This window comes from Morone saxatilis, unplaced genomic scaffold, assembly GCF_004916995.1.
Source record: "Morone saxatilis isolate NCDOM2014 unplaced genomic scaffold, NCSU_SB_2.0 Contig22, whole genome shotgun sequence".
Lineage (NCBI taxonomy): Eukaryota > Metazoa > Chordata > Actinopteri > Moronidae > Morone > Morone saxatilis.
The window spans coordinates 2165112-2171832 of record NW_023339785.1 but is presented as its reverse complement, the minus strand read 5'-3'; the positions used below and the strand labels follow the sequence as shown (position 1 = coordinate 2171832).

General features: G+C 37.4%; 4 non-coding genes across 4 annotated transcripts; all 4 read right to left on the bottom strand.

The window, feature by feature from the left end:
* Window positions 1–1165: 1165 nt before the first annotated feature.
* Window positions 1166–1237, bottom strand: trnat-cgu. The gene has a single exon. It is a non-coding gene; the product is annotated as a tRNA-Thr (tRNA).
* A 1641-nt stretch (window positions 1238–2878) lies between these two features.
* On the bottom strand, window positions 2879–2950 carry trnat-cgu. Its single transcript has one exon. It is a non-coding gene; the product is annotated as a tRNA-Thr (tRNA).
* A 717-nt stretch (window positions 2951–3667) lies between these two features.
* trnat-cgu lies at window positions 3668–3739 on the bottom strand. The gene has a single exon. It is a non-coding gene; the product is annotated as a tRNA-Thr (tRNA).
* A 1231-nt stretch (window positions 3740–4970) lies between these two features.
* Window positions 4971–5042, bottom strand: trnat-cgu. The gene has a single exon. It is a non-coding gene; the product is annotated as a tRNA-Thr (tRNA).
* Between the last annotated feature and the right edge of the window lie 1679 nt (window positions 5043–6721).

Below are 6721 nucleotides of genomic sequence, written 5' to 3'. Positions count from 1 at the left end.
CGCAGGCAAGTTTTCAAAGTTTCACTCCAGCGCCTCGGCGGAACAAATAATTAATTCCGTCAATATCTGAAAAGTCAAATATTGTATGAGAACATTTTTAATATAAATATAGACATTTCTTTTTTTACAATTGGCAATACAAGCATCAACACAAGCAACATTAATAGTAAAAAAAACGCATTCAAGATATCCAGGTAAATAAATAAATAAATAAAACAAGTATTAGTAAGAGGTCCAGGTGACAGAGGTAGAAACACAGGTATGAACATTACACAAATCACAATTTAAAAAGAAAAAAGGACATGTAGCAGTACGCATGCAAAATAATGAAAACGTTAAAGATGCATTTAAAGTGTTACAACAATGAAGTTAAGGAAAAAACATAAGGAAAATGTATAAAAGTACAAGTACAACATTGCCAAAGAAAGTTTGTTCTAAACATTTACAAAAAATTGTCAACATAAAGGATATTCCAAATCGTAAAAATTCACGTTATTTAAGGTATCCTGGTAATAGAGGTATAATGTGTTTGTAAACTTTAACAGTTATTCATGTTTTGGAAGTGTGCAAATGAAATTAAGCTGCATTATAAAGTGTATTTGGGAAAAGTGTTAACATTTGGTGTATGTTAAAGGAGCCGCATTGAAGTAATGTAATTTAAAGTACATTTGTCAGATGTGGTCATGTAATGATATGTGAATGTGCTAAGAACTGGTTCACTGACAACTCAGTTAGCAAACACACTCCAAAACATCTACATCCTTAACTGTTTTTTTTGTGGCGGAGGAAGATGAAGCCATGCTGTAACAACACTGGCAGGATGTGCCATCTCCTCACTGGTATTGGATGCTTCTGACTGGAGGGAAAAAACCTTTCACTTTGTGTTTTGAACTTTTTTTGCCTACTCTGTCCTACACATCTATTTAAGGGCACGGATGGGAATTGTATTCATGATCTTTCATTTACAAGTACCTTACCACTTGGCCACCACGCCTTGGCTTGTGCAGCTTGTGCAGCTTGTGCAAGGATATGTAAACTAGTTGTGAACACAATAACAGATGTGATCAGGTCAGTGTGAGGAGAGGATTTTCTTACCAAACGTATAAAGTTATTATCCCAGCTCATTACAAATTTTGCTAAAAGGTTCACAAACACTTCCCATTCAAGGCATGGATGGGGATTGAACCCATGATCTTTGGTTTACGAGACCAACGCCTTACCACTTGGCCACCACGCCTTCAATTGTTCTGCTTTCCCCTTGTTTTATACGATACAATGTGTGTGCTTTAAAGTGTAAAGGTGCCTTCTTTTACAGCTCCATAGAGAGTAGATCGGAAATGGCTGGACATCAGAAAGTTTGGATTATGAGACCAATACCTTACCACCACACCTTCTAATTTCCACACTTTTTACCTTTTTGGTTTGCATGTTTCCTTTGTTTTGTTGTGTTGTCATTGATGTGTTTGACTAATAACACAATGTCCCTTGAACATGAGGCTTTATGAGTGTTGTGTGAATATTCAGACATACTGATTTTCAAACCTACCACCATGATAATTTTTTTCCCAGATGACGCAGGTTAAACATTGCACTACAGCTAAAGTCCCAATGTCTTCTCTCAATCACTCCAAAGTTTAAAAAATTTAATAAAACCAGTTTTAGAGGACATAAATGGATAGGTTGGAGTAGGTAAGCTACACCCAGAACAATGACAGTGTTTTATTTATATAGAAGTCCAAAGGTGGTCATCAACAGCATGCTAATTGAATGGTAATGTGAATGGGTGAGTTTCAGGTAGTTTTGCATTAAAACAATAGGACTGTTTATAATAAAAATGACAATGATGAAAGGAAGTAGCCCTCCCAGATAGCACTTGATTATCAGTCATTATACTATAGTCTGGGTGAATACTCGATTCTGATTGGTTGCTAGATGCCCATTAATTGCTAATGTAGAACACCTACTACGTAGTTCCAGTAAATCTTTGTGTGTAATTTGACTTTGAATCTTGCTAGCATAATGTTTGCTTACTGGAGTAGTCAACAACCTCTCCATTGCATTAAGACCTTATAGGATGGTAATTATTCTTCCAGGTATTAGTCAAACCCTCAGGTGTTACCAGGGAGATGGAGTCATGGCCTTTATAAAACTTTAGATTTTGATTGCAAAACACATAAAAATATAAATGAATGATCTTTTCTTTTTTTCTTTGGCAAGTGACCATGGTATAAAAGCGTTGGGCGACCTGTAAATATGGCAAAACAAGGTGGTAGACACACTACTGCTTTTGTCCACAGGGGGCACCAGAATCAACACTAAATGAAAAAAAGAGAGGAATAGAGTGGCAGTCTCTGCTTCTTCATAAGGTACAATTATTAATAATGCAAATACAAACAAACTTGATTGACTACTCAGCCAATAACTCAGGAATATCATTGTTTTATTGGTAACATGCAAAATCATAACACATGTGGGCCTTTATTGGCTGAAATGTGTACTTTGAACTGGAGGGAACAAACCTGAGTCAGCTAATGGTGGAACTTCAATCACAGTTAGGTTTTTTTTTCCAAAACTCAGCAACTCAAACCAAAACAATCTAGATGGATAAATAGAACTACAGGTAAGAAGGTTGAAATTGTGGTTAGGTGTTCTTATAATACTTAAAGAGCAGAAAAGAGCTGCTGAAAGGCTCTTACAATGAGGTACAATTATTGATAGCACAAACACAAACACCCTCTCTCTGTGTGAGGTCATGATTATTCCATCAACCACTCATTAATTACATAGTTTAATTGGTCAGAAGAATGGTTGAAGCAGCTCATGGTGAAATTCTGGAGCTTCATTTGTGATCTCATTCTCAGTCTACTCATACAAGTAAAGGCATGGATGGGAATTGAACCCATGATCTTTGGTTTACGAGACCAACGCCTTACCACTTGGCCACCACAGCTTGGACTTGTTTTTCTTTCTCCCTTTGAACCCATGATCCTTGGTTTACGAGACCAAACCAGCAATTTTTTATTCCAGAAATCATGAAACCGTTATTCAAGACCTTGTTGTGAGCAGTTTCATATAGGAACTATTTCTACGTATCACTGCACAGAGGGTAGTATGCATGTTTAAACATTAATGCTGTCCTCCCCAGCCAGCTCACCTAGCACTACTGAGATAGCTATCAGCCAGCTACGGTTGCTGGGTGTAGTTCGGTAGAAAGAAAATAGTTCCTAGATGAAACTGCTCACAACAAGGTCTGAAAAGACATATTGAGCACCACAAGTATCATCTGGTTCCATTATATTGAAGAGAAGACAGACATCTCCAAAACTCAGCAGCTTGAACCAAAACAGTCTAGATGGATAAATAGAACTACAGGTAAGAGGGAAAAGCATATGTTTTTGAATTTGGGGTTAAGTGTCCCTATAATACTACAAAGAGCTGAATAGAGCTGCTGAACTTGAACATTGAAAGCAGAAACAAACAGGAACTGCCTCTCTGTGTGAGTTCTTCGTTGATTATTCCTGCGGTCACTAATGAATCACATTGTTTAATTGGTCAGAACAATGGTGGAACCAGCTCATGGTGAAATTCTCAAATCCATTTGGTTTTTTTCTTGCGTATTTTTCTATACCACAGCCTACTCATCCTATGAGCCTACTCATCCATTTAAAGGCATGGATGGGGATTGAACCCATGATCTTTGGTTTACGAGACCAACGCCTTACCACTTGGCCACCACGCCTTGTTTTTAACCTATTCTGTGTGTTTGTTTGTTTTTTGATTGTGCCACGATTCCAGCTAGCATATAAAGGGTCACATTGTTCTTCAGTGTATTACCCAATCTGTCATACAATGCTTATGGCTCAGGCAGCTTCACCCATTTGCTTGTATTGCTTGATGGAGGATCAGGAGGAATCTAGGGTTGTGCATTTGTGTATTGCATGGTTGTGACAGCCTATTGCGAAAGATAATAAAAAATAATTTTATACATAACAACTTAATTTCAGGTAATATTACAATGCTTAAAAAGTAGAAAAAGCAGACGTGAGTTTATTTGCTTGGCAGAAATGTAAACTTTCAAGTTGAGGTAGTAAAAGTCAGCTCTGCTGGAATACTTGACTCACATCATGTGTTTATTTTTATTTGTTTAACCAGAGCTAACCATGTTCTACTCATCCAATTAAAGGCATGGAAGGAATTGAACCAATGATCTTTGGTTTAGAAGACAAACATCTTACCACTTGGCCACCATGCCTCTTTCTGTTTGTTTTCTTTTTGTATAGCATCTGTGGGACACCTCCTTTCACTATCAAACTGGAGATTAGTTTTGTAAATCATTGCTTTGTAAACTAAGACAGAACCATATAGTTATTGAAATGCATTGCTTCCTATCACAGTGTTATAATACTGTCCTTTATAATACTATATGACCCAGAGTGAGCGTACAGATTTTTTCAATGGTGGAAGAAGTATTCAGATTAGTAAAATTAGCAATACTAAAATACTCTGCTACAGGTAAATCTCATCATTCATGTTTTTACAGTAGTCACATAAAGTACAAGAGAGATTAATAAATGTGGACTGGTGCTTAATACTGTGAAAAGAACGCAACTTATTACCTACCCTGAAGAGGACTTATCCAAATGAACCGTATTTAGAATGCAGCTGCTTTATTTGTCCAACACTCTTGTTTATGAAGAAATACCAGTTTTATCAGACATGAAGGGATTATGACCAAGTCTGCTGAACATGTATCATAAGCATTTCAGATTATGACTGTTCTTCCTGATAAAAGCCATCATTCAAGAAAACTCCATAATAATGAACACACACTGTAAAAAAGGTAAAAAGCTCCACCCAGAAACCACAAACACAAATTGTATTATTCCTAGATTCAAGAATTTCCCTCAATTGGGAGAATGGTTGGACGAGCTCATGTTCATTTCATTGTGTTCTATAGGTATACCAATTAAAGGCATGGACGGGGTTCGAACCCATGATCTTTGGTTTACGAGACCAACGCCTTACCACTTGGCCACCACGGCTTAACCGACTTGGCCCCACGCTTACCACTTGCCACCACGCCTTATCCTACTTGCCACCACGCCGTTACCATTGGCACCACGCCTTAACCTACTTGGCACACGCAGTACCACTTGGGTTCTACCACGCCTGTAACCTACTTGGCCACACGCCTTGACCACTTGCCACCAACGCTTACCACTTGGCCACCACGCCTTGAGGTCTGCTCCTTCTTGTGTGGTTTTGTGTTTTTTGTCCCTGTTGATGTGTATATGAGGGGTTACATCTTCAGCGTGTTACAGAATCACAAGTTATACTGTACAAGTTGATTAGCAGTAATATTAGAATGCTTCCGCATAGGTCAGATTTTGGGCTTTAAATGGCAGTCAGCTGATGGTGAGATATTTGTACTACATTGTGTTTCATTTTTATATTTTTTACTGGAGCCTACCATGTCCTACTTATCCAACTAAAGGCATGGATGGGGAATGAACCCATAGTCTTTGGTTTACAAGACCAACGCCTTACTGCTTGAGTGCGCATATCAGGGGTTACATTATTCTTCAGTGTATTACCCAGTCACACCATTTACTTTTTTTTACTGTTACTTTTTCACTTACTTATGGCTCAGGCAGTGTGTTTGCATGTTTACTGTGACTGCTACTGATGACTGATTTATACTGTTAAACTGTGAATTTTAGAGTTATATCAAGAGCTGCGAAGAGTGCATGGCTGCTATGTATCTTACTTTCAGAAATAACTGTCTTAAAATTCAGTTTGTACCTAAATCTTATACATTACTGACACAAGCACAATGTTTTAGGGTTTAAGTCCTTGGAAAATGTTGCTTTTTATAGAACCTGGCAGATGGTACACTTGTACAATAATTATTTCTTGCTGTTGAGTTATTAAGTTACTGTAGCAGTAGGAACTGAAGTTACAGGTTTTTGTGTCTGCTCTGGCCAGTTTTGGAGGAGCACCTGGAGTGTTAGCAGCATTAATGAAGTCAGTCCATCACATTAGTATCATTGGGGTTTCACACTCAGTATATTTGATCATCAACACATGGTCATGCTAGCAGGATAGCTCCAGGGACGGCTCTGTTAGTCCAACTTTCAAACTGATTTATTTCAATAATCCATGAATTATTGTTTTTAGAGTACGTCAGCTGTTTTGACAGGTAATAATTTGCTTTAGTAGAAGAAAACTGAGTAAATTCAACTTGGTGGTAAAATTTGTATAAAGCAGATGTATTTAAGTGACTTTATGAGTGTAACTTCAATTAAGTGAATTGAATTGAAACGGTTAACTTAATTTACCCAAGTTACCTTAACAATAAATACTTGAGCTACTCAAATATCTTTCATATCTTTAATAAGATTAAACGGTTTAAGGCAATTGGTTTCCTTGAACAGTTTGAGTTGAACTAACTAATCAGGTTTTACAGTGTTTCCAATACTTTAAACTCTAAAGTGTTTGGGGTATAAAGTATAATTTAATACAAAAACACACTAGGAGTCATACTAAAAGCAGCTGTATACATCTCCACACTGTCCAAAAAGTAAAATGAGAAATATCTAAATACAGACTTGAAATGTTATGAATTGCTCTGCTTCTCCCTTCAGGCGTACTAGCTGGGAGCTTTTTCCAACATCATAAGCATGATTGTGACTGACAGGACACACACACACACACACACACT